Source organism: Nematolebias whitei, chromosome 15 (genome assembly GCF_014905685.2).
Source record: "Nematolebias whitei isolate Nwh7 chromosome 15, NemWhi1, whole genome shotgun sequence".
NCBI lineage: Eukaryota > Metazoa > Chordata > Actinopteri > Cyprinodontiformes > Rivulidae > Nematolebias > Nematolebias whitei.
In genome coordinates, this window is record NC_056512.1 from 16,743,988 (window position 1) to 16,760,911 (window position 16,924).

At 42.9% G+C, this 16,924-nt stretch overlaps 1 protein-coding gene across 3 annotated transcripts in view; it reads left to right on the forward strand.

Annotated features, from left to right (window-relative positions):
* The window catches only part of nfixb (nuclear factor I/Xb), a 210,646-nt gene that overhangs the window by 69,101 nt on the left and 124,621 nt on the right, over positions 1-16,924 (forward strand). The gene's annotated exons all lie outside the window — the stretch shown is intronic.

The following is a 16,924-nucleotide window of genomic DNA, read 5'->3' on the forward strand; positions in this document are numbered from 1 at the left end:
CACACACACACACACACACACACACACACACACACACACACACACACTCTTGCACACACTCACTCACACACAGCTCTGCCTTGAAACAGCCAAACTGCCCTGAATCTGCTGGCGTGAGGCGTTTTATTTGTTCCAGAAGTGTTTTTCTGACCTAAAGTCATCATGAAGTAAACAAACGAGGACACTGTTAAATATGTTGCACACCTCATTTTTATACTTCATTAAAAAATATTTGTATCATTTAAAATGCAACACTGACATCGTAATGCCAAACAAACACAATGACAATTTATTATTATTAATATTTGCATTGCTTTGCATACATTTTTTTTACACATTTTATGAGTATTTTACATTTTATCAGTAAAAATAAAAGTATATTTTTAAAAATGATATGTCTAAAAGGAGTAGAACTAACAGAAATTTGTTAAAACTCTTTCACTGTCATCTGAATGTTGTAAAATTTGTATTGAAATAATATTTATAAGCTTGTGACATTTTAAAACTAATATTAAGAATCAGTTGGTTGTGTTTGTAGAAGCTGAACGTGTTTTAAAATTTTTTACAGTCCAAGTTAAAAGTTAGAAATCAAGGGCAGCTGAAGTAACTTTACCACCTTTATGCATACTTTTTACTCTGATAAAATATATTACAGTAAATAGTGTGGCTCCAGCTGAGAGTCAGGTGACTCACCCCCCTCAGCCCTTTGCAGTTATAATGTGTGTTTTTATTTTTTGCTAACTTGGCAGTGAGGTGCACAGCCCCCCTGCCTTATGGAGGCCCCCCCCCCCCCCCCCGCGTGCAGCTCTGTTTGAGTTTTCGGCGCCTCTTTCTGTTCCACAAAGCTCCGCGGCTCAGATCAGCCCTCAGCTCCGTCTGATGCCCCCGCTGGAGTGAAGTCTCTGTTTGGTTTCGCCTCGATAAAGACGTCCAGCTTAAAGTTTTTATTACTCTTCTTTGCTTTTAGATATTTGAAGCATTTCGTCAGAATCGTTTAGACGTGTGCAGGTTTTCCACGTCAGACTCGAGCTGGTCAGTGCAGCACCGTGCTCCTCAACCCGGAGCTGAACAGAAACGTAATAAACAAACAAATGTGCATAAAATGTGTGCGCAAACTGCTCTGCTGGTTTCGTGTCGGGGTTAGCCAGAGTTCACGGAGCGACAGGCGGCGGCTCCACTCTGACCTGATGGTGGCAGCGGTACAGTTTTATTCTTAGCTCGCCGTTCCTCGGCGCCTGCGTGTCCAGGAAGCGTTCAGTTGCCAGGCTCAGTGATTGGACGGCAGCCGCCTCACCTGCCCGTCCTCGCCATCCCTTCTTTTTTTTTTTCCTTACCCCACTGATGTCACTGTTGCCAGCGTTTGGAGGTGGGGGGCGTGATTGACAGACCAGGAGATACACCTCCTCTCTTTCACATGCGCGCGCACACACACACACACACACACACACACACACACACACACACACACACACACACACACACACACACACACACACTGTTCACTGGAGAGTGTGCATCTCTGGTTTTGTCCAATTATAAATGACTTCCAGGCGTGTCGGCGAGCGCAGGGACACATCAAAGCTGACCTGCACTGCAGCTGCAGAGCAAACACGTCCCACCATTTTTTCCTTGACAAGTACCTGCACACACACACACACACACACACACACACACACACACCTATATATACATATATAACAACTATGGGCCGATGATAGCCCCCCCAACCCCGTCAAAAGAAGTATTTTGTTTTCTTTCCCCCACTCTGCTGTATTTAATGATGAGGATAATGGTTCAGGGATGTGGAGGAAATCAGGGAGAAGGGGATCTGATCTCATCTTCTTTTCAAACCAAGGTCCAGCTCATCAGCCGGCCGCCGCGGGCCCTCCTCCGCCCAGAAACCCCCGGTTCGGCTCTTGTTTTTCCAAAGCGCCGCACACTTGTCGGTCCTGACGAAGCCTCGCGGTTCCAGCATTAGTCATGTTTGGAGCGTGAGCCGCCTCATACGGCTTTCATTACTTGTGCTGCTCTGATGAAAAGATGTTTCTGGGAGCGCAGCCTCAGTATTTGTCCTCCACGCTGGAGACAGACGGAGCGCGGAGGTGCCGGGCCAGGTCCGAAAGCCAACTGTGTGCGTTTGTCTGAGTGTGCCAGGGTGCGCCATATCTCCACTCTGCTGTGGTGTGACTGCAAACCTAAGATGTTCATTTACTCATCAGTGTGTCTTTGTTTGCAGCGCCAACATTACAAATGACCGAGAGAATCTCTTTTTAAAAGAGACAAACAAAAGGGAGGGACTTGGAAACGGGCAGCGAGACCGATGGACTCGATGCCGCCTCACGTCACGTTAATCCATCAAACGCATCTTATCTGCTGTCCTCAATATCCTGAGCTTCAAAAGGAGCTGACACTATCAGATGTGGGCTTACATAATGAAGAAGAGCAGAAAAAAAGCCTGATTATTTTCTCATACAAGGCTTTGACGAGTTTACAGGGCGGTAAAAGCAGAAGCAAAGTTACCGTACACGCCGGTAAAATTGTGTCAGAGGAAAAAAAGGCATCTTAAAATTAAATCCCTTGAGCGTTCTCTGTTTATTTTCTATTGCGTTGCACCGAGCAGACATTTTCAAACAGAAAACAGAATTGGGCTCTAGCGTTCAGCAACCGGCGCGCACGGTAACTTCAAACCAGCAGAAAAAACAGTTTTCCCGCATCGAAGGAGTGAAAAACCACCGCTCTCCGGTACTTTCAGCACAACGTTATGCTTTGTTGTCATTTTGAGTAACATGCCCCATGAAGTTTGAGCTTCGTCTCTTTGCCGGGACCGCTCCGGTGACACCGTGGGGTTTTCATATGCACTGAGGCGTGGAGGGGCCTCTGACAGCCACAGCTTGTCCCGCACTCAGAGCTGCAGCTTTCACTCAGCAGACACGATGGAAAGAACGTCAGGAGTCGCTGGTAAACATTATCCCAGCTCGTCCAAATAAACGAGAGGAACGATGCGCACTGTTCTGCACCTTGACCTCCACTGACCCCTCTGCAGACCCCATCCGCTGAGCAAGAGCTTGGTCGTATGCCAGCCCGCTTCGCAATTCACCGTAATTATCCAGCTTAATGAATACGGTAACAACGGAAAATAGAAAACAACACAGAGTGTGGGAATTATGTTTAATTCTAAAACAAAAGTCGGCTTTTAGTTTTGCAAATAATAAAATTCTTTGTAGCAGAAAGGGCTTCGTGTGAGCAGATTTACTTCTTAATTTCACTGTACACTGATTTTTAATTATTTGCGCAATTAAGATTAATAATTAAATTTTCTGGTGTCCTTAGCAGCTCAACTCATTTCACTTTTTCAGCTAAAAGTACAAAAACATAGGTTTTTATTGTGTATTTAATAAAATGCAAGAATAAACATAAGCAGTAAGCAACTTTAATCAAATTTAATAGAATATTTGCCTTGATTGAGAAATTGCTGCCTTTAATTTAACTTTTTTTTTTTTCCTCAAAGCAAGCACATGTTTTCCTCCTGGTTCTTCTCGTCCTCTCTAACTGGATCGGTCCTCCTCGCTCTGTACAGACGCCAGGCCTGAAATCTGTCTGTCGGCTAAAAACATACGTATCCCCGCGCAGGAGGGGCGGCTTGGCTTCAGAGCTGCCCGAGCCCAGGGGCGGAGAGGAGAGGTGAGGACGGCCGAGCAGGCAGGGGAAAGAACGGGGAATATGAAATATTCCTGGGCCAGAATTCCAGACCCGACGGTCCATTGGAGCAGAGCTCTCCGGTAATTCTGGGGCAGCTAGAGCTCGGGAAAACAGGGCTTGAAAATGATAACATCGTTGTGTAAACCCCCCGTTTCACTAGGAAGCTCAAAAATGCGCACTTAAATGCAATCTAAATCCTCTTAAATATAAAAAGCTAAATAAAATCCCTGAAATGAACTCTGGTCAAATGAAGATAAACAAATACGTTGAATAAATTATTTTGCCGTCCTTCGTTTATTTTTATTTTTTGGTAATAAACGCCACTCTTAGTTGATATGGGGATATTGGACACAAATGTAAGTAAAAAGAGAAGCGTAGAATAAAGAAAATGCAAAATGCAGAAGACAAAGGCAGAGGGAGGGCACACATTCAGGCTGGTGGGGCTGCTTGGCAGCGTTTGGCACCCCGAGCCGCAGCTTCGTCTGGAAGGTGCCAGCTTTTCAAACCGACACACACACTCTGCCAACTTCTCTTCTCTTAACATTTTCCCCCACTGATATCCTTGTTTTTGCTTCTTCCCCTCCGTGCACACCCCTACCACGGCTCTGATGGGTGCTTTCTCACACCGGGCGAGCTGCACAACACTTCAACCCAGGTCTTTTTTATTTTTATTTTTCCCCCGAGATGTTGGCACAACAAATCAAATGGCTATCATGATACCAGACGTACTCATTTTTTTTTTCCCTCCATTTTTTTTTGCAACCCAAAATATTTTCCGCCGAATTTCACCAGAGCGAATAATGTTATTCGACGTGATGGTGCTTCTTTGGATTTGGGTCCAAAAACAAAATGGGGGATGAAACGGAGGTCCTCTCCAATCAGAGTGAAGAACGATTCCACATGTAAAAAAGAAACGTTAAAAAGACAAATAAGCTTTTCTCTAGGGTTCCTCTTTCTACGTGAATAAAATTACTACCTTCCCCTTATTTTGACTCTTACTAAACGTCTTCCTGGGCAGAGCAGGAAACGTTTGACGAGACTTTAAGGGTGGACACATTTAGGAGAGATGAATCCGTCTCCGTGGACCTCAGGGCCCCCTCAAGATAACAACTGTGAGCGATGGGAGAAAGCGTTAAACGCTGGGTGTGGGGGTGGATGGAATTACTCAATAATGATCAGAAAATTAGAGCCATTATTAAAGGAGAGTAAACAGGCCTCTCTAAGTGTGAAAGGGCCCTATTCAGCAAGGAGCAGGAGCCGGGCTCCTTTCTTCTTTTCATGGATCCACCCATGGCCTCAAGAGCTCCTCTTTTGTTCCCTGAAATAACAGAGTAGATATATGGGTCTGCAGAGGTGGGGGGTCCCGCTCCCTGGGATGAGCACGGTATGGGATACATCTCCGGACTGTACGATACGAGCAAGAGTTTTTGTTAATTCCAATAACAAATAAACCTTTCTGGCTTTTCTTCATATTTATTCAAACTAACTCGCCTAATTAGCTGTTTGATGTGTTTACAAAAGACTGTGTCATTGAGTTAAAAAACGCTGGCAGCGTGTTTCCATGTCCCTACAAGTGCACCTGGGTGTCTCTTTTTCCATTATCGTCACTTAAAACGCAGCCCCCCACCCCTTTTTTTTGTTGTTGCTTCCTTCATCCAGCGGCGGCGGCAGTCATCGGACGGCGAGTTGAAAACTAGGCGCTAACGCAGCAGCTTCATCACAGCAAACGCTTTAATTACCGGGCAAACGGATAAATAAATAAACTCGCCATGTCTCTGAGCAACCGAATGGCGAATGCGGCGCTCAGTGTTGTGAGGGGGGGGGGGGGGCGACAAAGAAGTAAAGCGGGATTTACACTCCACAAGCCGTGGAGAGAATAAAAGAGGCAGTTTCTCTTTGTTTTTCCTCTTCACATCCCACCAAATGCTGACCTGCTCCCACATTAATAATACTCCACAATGGTAATCTATTTAAGACATGTGTTTTTATTGGCATTTCAATAAAGCCAATGATAATAATAACAATGAAAGTCCAAAATTCCCTAAAGTTTGTGTTAGTAGCAGGCATTGCCATGCCTTCACTTCTGTCAGCCTTGCATTCCTTCGAGAACTTCCGTCCTTTTTTTATGTTTTCGCTTTTATACTTTTCAAGAAGACACTCCTTTTGAGTGGCTCCATTTCACAGGTTTTAGTTCGGATGGTAACTTTCTTGTTACGCCCATGACATGTCACTGCTGAATGCTTCTGTCGGACAGTTCAGTCTCATTTGACTTCTCCTTTGAGGGCGGCTGTGGCTGAGTGCTTAGAGCGGTCGTCCTCCCATGGGAGAGTTGGGGGTTCGATTCCACGAGCAGTCACATGCTGAAGTGTCCCTGGGCAAGACACTGAACCCCTCATAGCCTCCGATGTGTGTCCCATCAGTGTCTGAATGTGATAAAGCTCTGATTATTCTTCGTATAGATCTAGTAGAGTGATGTATGATGGGTAATTGAGGCACAGATTGTGTTGTAAAGCACTTTGAGTATCTTGCTAAGATAGAAAGGTGCTATATAAGTACAGTTTTATCATTCTCATTGGCAGCGCTGTGATGAAATGAAATCTGGCAGAGATTAAGGAAAAATTTATTCATTTACTAAAAAGCACAAAATGGCCAGTAAAAAAGAAAAAGTTTGGCAACTCTATCTTGTAAAAGAACTGTCCTAATGATCAAAATCCAAAAGAGCTAACCCCATTTTTGCATTGTGTATCAGCCCAGAACAACATATGACAAGAGTTGCCATGGCCATGTTGCCTTTTTGCCCGCCTTCCCCCTCGGCATACCTTTCCTGGGTGATATCCAAGGAGCTTCAACGATTGGCCTGGTTGGCACAGTTAGTGGCCCTGCAGTACTCCGACCCGCTGCGTGGGCAACCGGAGCACGGACTCCTGCCAGAGGAATCCACTCAGATCACTTTCACTCTATAGAGGGCATCCCCCGCACACATGCAAACCAAGATCTCTATACAGTGAGTAGACGGGGTGGACACAGCAGCATCGTGGACAGAAAACATAGCTACTGACGATTGATGGCAACAGTCTCAGTCGTCCTATCTCAAAGGGAAATGAGACTGTTGTCCTGTTATAGTTTTCTATTTTTGTACAAGATGAACGCTTGTTTTTGGACAGAGCAAGCGAGAGAAAAAAATGTCTCTTCAGTTTTAGAACCTGAATGTTATTCACACATTTTGTTCCAGTCCAGCTCAGTCCAGGCAGATTTTCATTCTCTGAGAAGCTGTAAGAACCGTCTGAGATGGCAGCTTAGATAGAGTTTTATTGCAAAAGCTCGTGAGCCAGCGCTTTAGAAAAATGACCTGCAGGAAAACAAAGCTCCTGTACCGTTGTGTTTTGTTGACACTGGCTCACCCTCCCGGTTTGGATATCTATAACTCCCAACATGCCGAAATATTAGCTGCAGAATACACCTTTCTCAAGCTTATTAAGGAAACGGTATCCTGAAAAGGCACCTGAGTCATGACCCAACACTGGCAAAAATCGGGTTTCCACATTTTACAACTTCACATAATCATTTAATTTTGTTTTCCATAAACTTTAAGTGCTCTATATTATAAAGAAACATTTAGACACAGATCAACTATGGGAATCAGGTTAAATCAAGATTTTACATCCTCATATGAAGCATTTTATGTTAGAAGTGCAGTCTTGTAAGGTTATTTATGTTAAAGGAATTGTCCTCTGCAATTTCAATAACTTAAGTTCGTATAAAAAGATATGGCACTTGGAAGGATTTAAGGTGACCACAAATTGCTGGCAAGGCCAATCATTGGCATAAAGTGTATATGATTTATTAAAGGTGCCAGTAATTAAACACTGAAGCACGTTTATTACCGTTCAGTCATCGCTGTCTCCTGTCGCAGAGCTAAAAGGGGGAATTGGAAATACCTTCCATCTGTGCATATTATAAGCGTGATAACTTGAAAAATAAGTGAACTATAGACTTCCATTTGGTGTGTGGCTACATCTAGGTGTTAAAAGGTTCCTTTCAAAAATCAGGTTGCAACATCAAAATACAAAATGGCCACCAACATATATATGAAGACAAGCCAGTCCAATCATTTAGGGAAACTATGCTGTCTACTTTTTTTATACTGCTTAAAAATATAATTTCTTCAAATGATTTGGTCAAAAATAAGCAACGTGCAAATGTCCATTTTGGTGTGTAGCTACATTTAGGCGTAAGAAAGTTTCCTTTTGAAAACTGGGTTGACATTTCAAAATCCATGATGACCACCACCGTACAATACATACAAGTAAACCAACCACCCCATAATTTGAAGAAAATATGCTTTCTAGTTTTTATACTGCATCAAAGTGTAGTTCCCTTAAATGATTGGGGTGGATAAAGATTAATCTATGGTGGCCAGGGCCACCATTGGCCACCCCCTGGCTCTGCCACTGCACTTGGTTGTGGATAACATTGCTCCCTCCACTCACCAGGATCCATCACTCTTTAAAAAAAAACTACATTTATACCCACTTGAATATCTTGAACCATAGACATTAAGGTTTATTTCCTGTTCAACTCCAGTCTAGACACTCGTGTGGAAAACTACAAACTTTCATTGTTCAAATCCCTCAGCGACGGGGGACATCGGTGTACTGCTTCTTCTTTTGTTTTCATCACAATTTTGGATTCGTCACACCTTCACCAGCTTTGAATAAACACGTACAATTGATTAAAAAGTGCAGCTCAGTTGGTAATAGGGTGCTATGACTTTTTGTAGCAGAACATCTAACGACAAAAACAAAATTAGCATTAAAAACAAAACCTGCGACTAACAAGGATTGTGGCTAAACGAGAGGAAGCCTAGATATACGTCACAGTAGAGACATCATTCAACGCTTGAACAGCTTTAAACTGTTTAATTTTCTTTTTTAGATTTTACTATGAAATGTTCCTCCTGCCATCATCTTTACTCGCTTCTCCCTTTTTGGGAGGCGGGGGACTCCCTGGACAGGTCTCCAGTCCATCACAGGGTCATTCACACAGTAACTGTCACCGTTTTGACAGCTTAGATTTTTATAAAAGTAAGTTCATAATTACATTTAGGCTTTATAGCAGAAAGCTGATGTTCTGTACCGAAACACTTTGACATTTTTAGAATTTGTTTTGTTTGTTTTAAAATGTTTTATTCGTTTGGAAATGAGAGCGACGAGGTCAGAGTCCAGATGACTGAGTGACCTGAGTCATGCAGCACATTTTCTCGCCTTTGTTCCGTAGATTTGATTTTTTTTGACGACTTTACAAACAAGACCTCCTCCCCAGCGGCTCCCGAGCTCATAAACATGAAGTGTGTGACGAGCTCTTTCAAGTGCTTGTGTGTGCTCTCCGTCGGAGTGTGTGCTCCGTTGGAACGAAACAAACGTCGTCTGTGACAGAAACAGTCGAGGGTCCTCTCTGGGCTCGGCCAGCACCTGACACCACGCACACCTGATGCCTGTAGATGTACACGACCTAAAAGGGCCTCATTTGCAGGCGAGCGTACGCAGAAGTGAACAGCCTGGGAGGGACTGGAGGGAAACCAAACCCAACTGGGTCCATCCTTACTGGTCTGACTTGGTGCGATCTATCGCCGCAAAAGTGGAAAGTCTTAAAAACCGTTCAGAGGGAAGCAATCAGCAAATGGCTGAAAGGTGCAGAGAATTAACGTATTATTCCGTGTTTGTCCGTGTCTTCCATCAGTCAGGCGGCAGCAGCGGTGGAGCTCCTCTGCTCTGTTATTACCACTTTGTGCGGTCACATTTGATTGGTGTATTATTAGACTCGGACCACCCTGCTTCTGAGCCCCACTTGAGTTTCCATTCTTCTGCCGCTCAGCTTCATCGTCAGGCTCTTCTCCAGCAACCCAAACGCTCAGGAGAGCACAGAGAAAGAGTTAACACGAAGGCGGGGGGGGGGGGGGGGGGTGGTGAAGGGAGACAGTCGCTGCAGGCGAGTTCTGCTCACAGAGAAACGGCGGTGGAGAAAGTAATCCAACACTCTGTGTTTATTTTTAAGAGCTGATGATGCAGATATGGCCATTAAAAGTGGAGGGCAAACAATTTACGAGTAAATGTGAAAAAAAGAAGTGGGTGGATGGAGGGGGGGCTCGCTCGCTGCATCCCGCCTCTCCCACTCGAGATGACAGTGAGTAAGAGCAATCTGGTCTTCATTCTGCGGTTAGATTTTTATCTGCGGTTTTGGCCTGCAGAGCATCTCGGATCCATCCCACTCCTCCCCCCGTCTGCTCTTTTTGTTGTTGTTTCTGCTCTTTTCATCGAGCTTCACGTTCTCCTTTTAGCCGAGGCTGTAAAGCAGACTTTAACGAGATACGACACACCGAACGGCACCGCAAGTAGCGCCGTTCACACCCCCCAGCAGAGTCCGGCTTAGTTTTATCAGCCCAGATCTAAACATCGCCTCTAATAGAACTACAAGGCCTTTGCATGGTGCATGCTGGGAAAGGTTTTCTTTGTCCATATAAAGTGGAAAATTAAATCTTTTAAACAAGGGCTGCACAATATTAGACAAAAATCGCAACGAGTGATTTTATTGTTTTAATATCGACATGGAACAATCAAGATAAAATCACATTTTCCTACTCCTCACTTTCTCTTCTGTCGTCACTCATCTGAACCAGGTGTGTGCATCGAGTCCATTGGACGACCAAATGTACTGTTAGCATTCTGATCATGGTACTTGAAATATTATGGTCTATGATTTATTGCAGCGCAAACTAGGGATGCATGATATTATCTGCATGGTATTAGTATTAGCCGATGTTAGCGATAAAGTTAAATATCGGACATCAGCCGTTCCATCAAAACTCACCAATATAAAAGGCTTCTGTTTTAAGTTCATTTTTAATTTAAGAAACTGTCAAGAATATCAATTAATGCACTACTACAGACCCTTTCCAGAAAATTAGAGTATCATGGAAAAGTTGTTTAACTTCCATAATTAGATTCAAAAAGTCAATCTTTAATAGAGGATTGATTAAGCTTCGGAATTTAAACAATTTCAAGTATTCATTCGTTTATTTTTTACATAATTTGAACTTCCAGCTCAAAAAACCCACGGAAACAGGAATTCAAAAAATTAGAATACTGTGGAGAAATCAGCCCAAATTTTTCAGGGCATGAATGTTTTAAACTGAGTGTGACACTAATCCTCTACTAAACTCAAAGCACCTGCACAGGTTTCCCCAGGTGTCATTAAATCGCTTCAATTCGGTTCAATATGGGGAAGACTGGAATATGGGAAAATCCAATATCGTGCATCCCCAGTCTTTTGTGATTCTGATATTGGTCTCAGTGGTTCTGGGTTGACTAAAAATATTGATCAATTATGCTGCCCTAATGCAAACTAAACAAATTCACATGAAAAATCCTCATAAGATCATGTTTTATCATTAAACTCACACCAACTGCCTTGGACTTTGCATTTCATTACATGGTTTGTCTTCAAGTTCATGATAGAATGGTGTTTTTATTTTATTTTATTTGGGGCTGAAAGGGCTTCTACTGTACATGAGAGGATTTTTGGTCCTCCATCGCAGAGCAACGAGAGGGAATACCCTCCATCCATTCGACCATGTTGTGAGCATCATACTTTGAAAGATAAGTGAGGTACCAACTTCCATTTTGGTGTGTACCTTCATCTAGGTGCAAAAAACAGTCACTATATCTGGCCTAAGATGAATGTATGACCAACCCTTGGCTTCCCCATCGCACCTGGCAGTGTTTTTTTTTTGTTGCTCTCTCTACTCACCAAGATCTGTCACTCTGTGCCACCTTGGACAAGCAACAGCAACAAAACACCCTACTCTTCTTCTACACAGTGCAACTCCTACCCTGTTCAATTCCAGTTCAGAAAAACACTCATCTTGGAAACTACAAACATTCACTATTCTGATCCCTCAGCACTGACTGACTGCTTGTTGAATTCTCAAAAGCTTTTTATTGTTTCGTCTTTGCGTCCACACGGTAACAGGAGTCCCAAAATGGTATAATATGGAAACGTGTACAGCCAAAACACAACCTTTTAAAACCATGATGTAGTCCACCTCTAATCTAATGTACATACTGGCTCTATGGCTTGTTTCCTGTTTTTGGTGCATTTTCATGGCAGGGTTAGCGCAGTTCAGCGTATTGCGTTATTTTAGAAGCAACAAATTCAAAAGTAGTTTTGTCTAAATTGTGTTTCAATGTGGACAAGGGATACGGTAATCCTGGTAAACTGAACCAATAAATCAGTAGTTGCAGGTGTAAAAACCTAAAAACTTGAAGAAAATGACAATAAAACAAACAGGAACACTGTAAAGGTCTCATAGGTAAGCAGTAAAATGAGCTAAATGCAACATAAACAATTAAAAGAATTAAATCAATGGTAGTGCCCAACATTACAGTTAAAACAAATGTGCACAGGAATAAAGTTTGTGCCGAAAAACGCGAGACGTGAAAACCCACCGCTGTACATCATTATCTTCTTGTCAGATAGTTTGCAGTAACTGCTGATTGATGTTGACTGAGGTTGTCTTTTTGGCGCTGTAACGTTTTGCTGATGTATGTTTTTCACTGCTGTTCTGACACCATCGTCCCACAGAGACGCATTTGATATGTTACCCACATCACAACCGGCACGAAGCTGCGGTTCCCCCCAACTTCTACCCACTCGCCCATCTCCGTTTCATTGGTCTTTTAGATGTGTGATGAAATAATCCCCACATAAATTATAACCTAATGCAAAACAAACACAGCTTAATTACGCACATTCTTCAACAATACTGACTCATGGAAGTTAATTACCAAGTAAAGCTCCTGTTTCTGTTTCTTTTTCCATGTTGCTTCCATCTCACCTGGTTGAGCAGAAATAGCCTCGAGCACAAAAGTTCTTTTGTGGTCAAAGACTTTTTCCCCCCTTTAAAGACATTTGGGAAGTAAAACTAAACTTTCTCTTGTGGGTTTAGGTTTCACCATCGCTTTGTTGCTTCCTGTCCGGTCCTTTTAACCCATGCTTGATTTGGTAAACAGTCTTCTGAAAACTAACGCTGTATATTATACGTTGCCTTGTTAAAACCTAGCTGGTTGTGTAGCTCAGGGGCTTTCCTCAAACTTCCATCACTCAACATGCTTGTTCATCCACTCAAAGCTCTTTATAAAAGTTTATAGAGCAGCCATGTATTTTATTTCAACAGTATCAAATGAAAGCCTGGCCATTAAGAACAGATACTTTAACCTAACCAAAAAGTAGCATATTTGATTCATTTTATATCAATGCTTATTTTGCCCAGTGTTTCTCATTGGGGGAGTATGACCTTTTTTTTTTTTTTGGTCATTTTTATGTGAAAACTTATAAAACTGTTCTTCTCTACCAGTAATTGTTATCCCAGTAATAACAGAAAATTGAATTAGCACCATTCCGACAGAGTCAACAAAAACTGAGGACGTGGAGAGTTGGGTAAGATGTAATTTATGGCAGAAGTGCTCTGCAGATTGCATTAAATTTCACAGGTGCTCCTGACTAAGAGCCCCATGAGTGGACGGCTAATAGGAAGTGACTTTTGAACGCTGCTTATGAATTCCACTTACAATGAAACCAAGTTCATAAGCAGGTGAAAGCATCCTTTTTAACATACTTTCAAGTGCTTTGATTGAGACAGCCATATTGGTCTCCTTCAGCCTGTAGGAACTGGCTGTTGTCAGATACAAAAGTGGAAAAAATAGCTATAGTGCTAATTGTACTGTTATATGTTTAGCTTTCTTTTAGCATTAACACTTACCTCATAATTTTTTGCCATCTTAAAAAGTATAAAATTTATATTTAGTTGAACAACAGTTTGACTTAATGGCTTATCATATAACCATATAATAGAAACACACCCACACAAATATTTTTGCACTTTCCTTTTATGGTTTCTATTATTTTGATGGTATTGCAGTGAGCACCGCAGGCAAGCTAACAACAGCCACTTCTCTATGGAAGTGACTTTAATCAGTTCGCATCATCTCAGCGTCGGCCAGCTGTGTCTCCATTCCCTGTTCATACGTGGTTTTTGGACCTGCCTCAGCCGTGGTTCCAAGTGATCCGACCCAAGCAAACGATCTGATGTCAGCAAACTGCTGCCGTTGATTGTCCCGCGGATCGACGTCACTGGATGAATCAAAGCTCGTAAACTCCCAGTGTTGTCTACTTAGCAACTTTTCTGAAACCTCTAGCAACTTTTTATTTTGGTGACTAGCGACAAATCTAGCTATTTTTTCCATCGTGTTTGGAGACTTTTAGAGGCTTCACATGAAGGCACTAATCATTCAGCGGTCACTGTCCGCAGAGAGTGCTGCAATAAGCCACGCCCCCTCCCAATGCTCCAACAGATGATCCCGCCCACAGAGTGGAGACACACTCATAAAGAAGACACATCTATACCTGAGATGAACCAAATAGAAATGAGATCAGAATTGTACTTAACAATGGAGAAGTGGCTTTAGCGTCTCAATGATTTTAGCTCAGAGTAGCATCAAGCCTTTGGGCTTCACAAATATTTTCAAATAAAAAGTTTCAGAGCTACAAGATATATCTGGCAGAGCGAAGAAGCTTTCAACTATTTCCACAATCAAGCCCTGAAAACCAACTTCAAGTTAGCTACTCTTACACACAGCTTCAGACCATTTAGAGTTATCACTTAATCCAGCATGGCTGTTTTTGACCTGTGGAAGTAAACCAGGGTTTGTGGAGAAAACCCATGTGTGCACTGGGAGATCATACAAACTGCACACTGAAAGGTCAGGAGGTGAGCCTGCGACCTTCTCACAGTGATTTGACGGCTCTAACCACTGCTTCACCATGCCATCCTGGAACTTCACCCATTTTATCCGTCCGTCCATCCATCCATCCATTATCTTTACCCGCTTCTTCTTTTTTGTATTGCGGGTGTCACTAGTGTCCATGTCCAGCCATCACTGTGCGAGAGGCGGGGGACACCCTGGACAGGTCTCCAGTCCATCAAAGGGACACATAGAGACAAACGAGACAAACAACCATTCACTCTCTCACTCACACCTAGGGACAATTTAGAGTTACCAGTCAGCCTAACATGCATGTTTTTGGTCTGTGGGAGGAAACCGGAGTACCTGGAGAAAAACCCACGCATGCATGGAGAGAACATGCAAATTCCACCCAGAAAGGCCCCTGGACCGGGATCTGAACCAAGGTAACCTGCTCGCAGAGAGGTAGCAGCTCTACCAACTGCGCCGCCATGCTGCTCACCTATTTCAATAAACAGAAAACCTTGAAAACCACCTGCAAGCTAGCTAAAGCCTTTATTCGTATAGATAAAATTAAGTAAACAGCTAGATAGTAAAACAATCAGCTAGTATTTAGGAAAAAAGACAGACTTTTGGCAGCTGTTGCTTTGAAGGTAAGCTATATGCGAACAGAAGCTACTGTGTGTCAGACACTGCTAAAAGTATCTGTACTCTGTGAAAAACAGTTCGCTCATTAGGTCATCTGTTAATGCCACTATTAACTTTTTATATGTTCTTGAGAGTATAGTCAATGATGTGGCATTTGTACCCATTCTCTGTGGCTTTATAAGATCTACTTTGCACATGTCCATGGTGAGACTGATACCCCTTGGTAACTAAGAGAAGGGCTTACACACACACACTTCATCATGTCGTCTGCATAGCCTGTCATTAAAGAAGCCTTGATGTGGTCACTGGGAGGCACTGAGGTCTTCTATTATTGTCGTTTTATGACAACTTTCACTCTCTCCCTTAACAGTTTCCCCTCCCTCCTCCCTCGTGTGTACCACGTTTGTGCCTCAGTCTCTCCTCCCTCCATCTTCTGACTCATCCAAACCCACATCCAATTTTTCTTGCTGTTGCACTGGGATGCCTGTTTGTTTTGAGTGTGTAAACCATCCTGACACAGTTCCCCGGGGCGAAGGGCGGAGATAGGAATATGTTCTTGCTAGAGGGTGGGGAGTGCTGGGGGATCTCAGACTGTCTGAACCCTGTTTGCAGAGGCATGAACTGGGAGATGGATCTGGTCCAGGCCTTGTTTCTAGCTTTTGTTGATTGTGGCTGACAGTTATTGTTTTTGGTTTTTTGAATAATAGGGTTGGTGACCGCTGATGGCTGGGCTTTGCGTACGTCTCGCACAAATTCAACAAGCCTAATTTACCCAGGAGCAAATTTGACATTTGCTCAAATATTTGTACTTTTGCCTTTGTGGCCCGTGCCCCTCCACCTGTCACACTTCTGCTTTGTTTGACAATTTATGGCATTCTGATGTGTTTATTGTAGGTCATACTGGAATTTATTATTCTACTGAGTGAAGTCGAATAAACCGACGTGATTAAATAGCGAGCATGTCTCGTCAGGCAAGAAGCTGCAGTATGGAGTGATGGCTGTTACAGAAAGTTCTTTGTTAAAACAAATGGAAACGTTTGCGTTTGCAAATGTTTAAGGAATCACTTTTGTGTAAATATTGGTCCGTTAGAAACTGATTTAAGGTGACACCATCTGATAATTCCGTGGAAATTAAAAGATTTTCCAGATGGACCTTGAGGTGGTGTGTATGCAAGCATCTATGCCTCCACACATACACACCCATCCAGAGTGCTTCGCCTGTCTGCACCTTAATTAACAAGGTCTTTTGGGGTTTGGGCCTTGCAGCGGTGTTGGGTAAATGAGTGAAGTGAGTCACCCCGGGACAGCAACAAGTAAATCCTGTTTAAATCAGCCCCAAGGCGCTACTTGTTCCTTAATTTGTCTTGGGACACACTCTTCCCTCCCTCTTCTCACCTTAATCACCTCAGAACCTTCATGTAATCTTGTGCATGCACCAGCTCCTCGTTTCTTGGGGTTTATCTGGACTTGCTGCACATCCTGTCTTTATCTTTGTCATCCCGCTGCTCATTTGAAACTCTGTTTGTCACAAACAGTTTGATAGAAAATGCTCTGGTTGCCTATTTCTGGCACGCTCCAAAACAATCTGCTCTGTCAATGGAGGATTTAACATCTGAAGAAGTAGGGCTAAAGTCAGCCTACAGCGATACTTTCTCCTAGTTAACAAACATAACACGCTGTTCTATAGTATATGGTCAGACAATGTCATTTTAGGAAATTTAAATTATATATTGTGGGATATATATATATATATATATATATATATATATATATATATA